Source organism: Arachis ipaensis, chromosome B5 (assembly GCF_059453495.1).
Source record: "Arachis ipaensis isolate K30076 ecotype BB chromosome B5, ASM5945349v1, whole genome shotgun sequence".
NCBI lineage: Eukaryota > Viridiplantae > Streptophyta > Magnoliopsida > Fabales > Fabaceae > Arachis > Arachis ipaensis.
The window spans coordinates 42,413,785-42,418,712 of record NC_142440.1 but is presented as its reverse complement, the minus strand read 5'-3'; the positions used below and the strand labels follow the sequence as shown (position 1 = coordinate 42,418,712).

Here is a 4,928-nt window from a genome sequence, read left to right as displayed (position 1 = left end):
ACAACACTCTGGAGAGGACCTTACAGAAATTTTCGAAAAAGAAGAAGACATGGCAGCCAAAAATAACAACAATGGTGAAGATGCAAGGAAGGTACTTGGTGATTTTACTGCACCAACTTCTGACTTCTATGGAAGAAGCATCTCAATTCCTGCAATTGGAGCAAATAACTTTGAGCTTAAGCCTCAATTAGTTTCTCTAATGCAGCAAAATTATAAGTTCCATGGACTTCCATTGGAAGATCCTCATCAGTTCTTAGCTGAATTCTTACAAATCTGTGACACTGTTAAGACCAATGGGGTTAATTCTGAGGTCTACAGATTTATGCTTTTCCCTTTTGCTGTAAGAGACAGAGCTAGGATATGGTTGGACTCACAACCTAAAGAAAGCCTGAACTCTTGGGAAAAGTTGGTCAATACTTTCCTGGCCAAATTCTTTCCACCTCAAAAGATGAGCAAGCTTAGAATGGAAGTCCAAACCTTCAGACAGAAGAAAGGTGAATCCCTCTATGAAGCTTGGAAAAGATACAAGCAATTGATCAGAAGGTGTCCTTCTGACATGCTTTCAGAATGGAGCATCATATGTATATTCTTTGATACTCTATTTGAATTGTCCAAGATGTCATTGGACCACTCTGCTGGTGGATCTCTTCATCTGAAGAAAATGCCTGCAGAAGCCCAGGAACTCATTGAAATGGTTGCAAATAACCAGTTCATGTATACTTCTAAAAGAAATTCTGTGAATAATGGGATGACTCAGAAGAAAGGAGTTCTTGAGTTTGATACTCTAAATGGAATATTGGCTCAGAATAAAATATTGACTCAGCAAGTCAATATGATTTCTCAGAATCTGACTGGAATGCAAGCTGCATCCGGCAGTACTAAAAAAGCCTCCTCTGAAGGAGAAGCTTATGACCCTGAGAATCCTACAATGGAAGAAGTGAATTTCATGGGAGAATCCTATGGAAACATCTATAATCCTTCATGGAGGAATCATCCTAATTTCTCATGGAAGGATCAACAGAAGTCTTAACAAAGCTTCAATAATAATAATGGTGGGAGAAATAGGTTTGGCAATAGCAAGCCTTTTCCATCATCTTCTGAGCAACAGACAGAGAATTCTAAGTAGAGCCTCTCTGACTTAGCAACCATAGTCTCTGATCTATCTAAGACCACTCTCAGTTTCATGACTGAAACAAGGTCCTCCATCAGAAATTTGGTGGCACAAGTGGGTCAGCCGAGGAAAAGAGTTACTGAAATCCCTCCTAGTACTCTTCCAAGCAATTCAGAAGAGAATCCCAAAAGAGAGTGCAAGGCCATCAATATACCCAACATGGCCGAACCTATAGAGGAGGAAAAGGCAATGATTTCCAGTGATGAAGACCTCAATGGACGTCCACTGACCACTAAGGAGTTCCCTCCTAAGGAACCAAAGGAATCTGAGGCTCATACAGAGACCATAGAGATTCCAATGAACTTACTATTGCCATTCATGAGCTCTGATGAGTATTCTTCCTCTGAAGAGAATGAAGATATTATTGAAGAGCAAGTTGCTCAGTACCTAAGAGCAATCATGAAGCTGAATGCCAAGTTGTTTGGTAATGAGACTTGGGAGGATGAACCTCCATTGCTTATCAATGAACTGAATGATTTGGTTAAACAGAAATTACCTCAGAAGAAACCGGATCCCGAAAGGTTCTTAATACCCTGTACCATAGGCACCATGATCTTTAAGAAGGCTCTGTATGATCTAGGGTCAGGAATAAACCTCATGCCACTCTCTGTAATGGAGAAACTAGGGATCTTTGAGGTACAAGCTACTAAATTCTCACTAGAATTGGTAGATAAATCAAGGAAACAGGCTTATGGAGTTGTAGAGGATGTCTTATTGAAGGTTGAAGGATTTTACATCCCTGCTGATTTCATAATCATAGATACTGGGAATGATGAGGATAAAGCCATCAACCTTGGAAGACCCTTCCTAGCCACAGCAAGAGCTGTGATTGATATGGACAGAGGAGAGTTAGTCCTTCAATTGAATGAGGACTACCTTGTGTTTAAGGCTCAAGGATCTTCTTCTGTAACCATGGAGAGAAACCATGAAAAGCTTCTCTCAATACAGAGTCAAGCAGAGCCCCACACTCAACTTCTAAGTTTGGTGTTGGGAGGCCATCATCAAGCTCTAAGGCTCTGTAAGGCTCTCTAAGAGCTCACTGTCAAGCTATTGACATTAAAGAAGCGCTTGTTGGGAGGCAACCCAATGTTATTTAATAATATTTAATTTTATAGACATTTGTTTTCCATTATTATTCTATGTTTTCTTTAGGTTGATGATCATGTGAAGTCATAAAAACAACTGCAGAATTAAAGCAGAATCAAAAGCAGCATCAAAAATAGCACACCCTAGAGGATAGGCTTACTGGAGTTTAAACGCCAGTAAGGATAGTAGAATGGGCGTTTACGCCCAGTCTGGCAGCATTCTGGGCGTTAAACACCAGAAATGGTAGGCAGACTGGTGTTTAACGCCAGAAAAGGGTGTCTGGCTGGCGTTAAACGCCAGAAAGGGGCAGCAGACTGGCGTTTAACGCCAGGAAAGGTAGCAGAGCTGGGTTAAACACCAGAATTGGCACACAGATGGCGTTTACATGCCAGAATGGTGCAGGAAGCAGAATTCCTTGACACCTCAGGATCTGTGGACCCCATAGGATCCCTACCTACCCCACCTCTTCTTCTCTCCTCTTCACGCCTTTCTATAACACTCTTCCCCAAATACCCTTGACCAATCACATCAATACCTCTTCCCCAAACACCATTCACCTATCAAATCCTACCATCTTCCCTATATTCTCTTCACTACTCACATCCATCCATCATAAAACCCCAGCTACCTCACCGTTCAAATTCAAAACATTTTCCTCCCAAACCCAACCCCTCATACATGAATTCTCCCTCTCTCTTACCCTATAAATACCCCTCCTCACCACCTTCAATTTCACACATCATACATTCTCCTACCTCCCTTGGCCGAAACCAACACACTCCTCCATCCCTCCATTTCTTCTTTTTCTACTCCTTTCTTTCTTCTTTTGCTCAAGGACGAGCAAACCTTTTAAGTTTGGTGTGGGAAAAAGCTCTGCTTTTTGTTTTTCTATAACCACTAATGGCACCTAAGACCGGAGAAACCTCTAGAAAGGGGAAAGGGAAAGCTATTGCTTCCACCTCCGAGTCATGGGAGATTCCTCTCAAAGGTCCATCAAGACCACTTCTATGAAGTTGTGGCTAAGAAAAAGGTGATCCCCGAGGTCCCCTTCATGCTCAAAAAGAGTGAATATCTGGAGATCTGATGTGAGATTCAAAGAAGAGGTTGGGAAGCTCTCACCAACCCAATCCAACAAGTCAGAATCTTAATGGCTCAAGAGTTCTATGCTAATGCATGGATCACTAGGAACCATGATCAAAGTATGAACCCGAACCCAAAGAATTGGCTTACAATGGTTCGGGAGAATTACTTGGATTTCAGTCTGGAAAATGTGAGGTTGGCATTCAACTTGCCAATAATACAAGGAGATCCTCACCCTTTCACTAGAAGGGCCAACTTTGATCAAAGGTTGGACTAAGTCCTCATGGACATATATGTGGAAGGAGCTCAATGGAAGAGAGACTCAAGAGGCAAGCTGGTTCAATTAAGAAGGCTTGACCTCAAACCCGTGGCTAGGGGATGGTTGGAGTTCATCCAATGCTCTATCATTCCTACTAGCAACCGGTCTGAAATTACAATAGACCGAGCTATCATGATCCATAGTATCATGAATGGAGAGGAAGTAGAAGTTCATGAGATCATACCTCTAGAATTCTATAAGGTGGTGGACAAGCCCTCTACTTTAGCAAGGTTAGCCTTCCCTCATCTCATCTGTAACCTATGCAATTTAGCTGGAATTGTCATAGAGGGAGACGTCCTCATTGAAGGAGACAAGCCTATCACAAAAAATAGGATGGAGCAAACAAGAGAGCCCACTCATGGACTTCAACAAGAGCATGAGGAAATTTCTCATCAAGAAATCCCTTAGATGCCTCAAGGGATGCACTTTCCTCCACACAACTATTGGGAGCAAATCAACACCTCCTTAGGAGAATTGAGTTCCAACATGGGGCAACTAAGGATGGAGCACCAAGAGCACTCTATTATCCTCAATGAAATTAGAGAGGACCAAAAGGCCATGAGGGAAGAGCAATAAAGGCAAGGAAGAGACATAGATGAGCTCAAGCACTCCTTAAGATCTTCAAGAGGAAGAACTAGCCGCCATCACTAAGGTGGACCCGTTCTTTAATTTCCTTGTTGTTATTTTTCTGTCTTTTGAATTCTATGCTTTATGTTTTGTCTATGTTTGTGTCTTTATTACATGATCATTAGTGTCCAGTGTCTATGTCCTAAAGCTATGAATGTCCTATGAATCCTTCACCTTTCTTAAATGAAAAATGTTTTTATTTGCAAAAGAACAAGAAGTGCATGATTTGAAATTCTATCTTGAAATTAGTTTAATTATTTTGATGTGGTGGCAATACTTTTTGTTTTCTGAATGAATGCTTGAATAGTGCTTATTTTTGATATTGTTGTTTATGAATGTTAAAATTATTGGCTCTTGAAAGAATAATGAAAAAAGAGAAATGTTATTGATAATCTGAAAAATATAAAATTGATTCTTGAAGCAAGAAAAAGCAGTGAAAAGCAAAAGCTTGCGGAAAAAATGGCAAAAAAAATAAAGGAAAAGAAAGAAAAAGGAAAAAAAGCAAGCAGAAAAAGCTAATAGCCCTTTAAACCAAAAGGCAAGGGGTAAAAAGGATCCAAGGCTTTGAGCATTAATGGATAAGAGGGCCCAAAGGAATAAAATCCTGGCTTAAACGGCTAAACCAAGCTGTCCCTAACTACGTGC

The 4,928-nt window shown here is 40.8% G+C and overlaps 1 non-coding gene across 1 annotated transcript; it reads right to left on the bottom strand.

Moving 5' to 3' along the window:
* Window positions 1–454: 454 nt before the first annotated feature.
* LOC148563979 (small nucleolar RNA R71) lies at window positions 455–562 on the bottom strand. Its single transcript, XR_015885247.1, has one exon. It is a non-coding gene; the product is annotated as a small nucleolar RNA R71 (small nucleolar RNA).
* Between the last annotated feature and the right edge of the window lie 4,366 nt (window positions 563–4,928).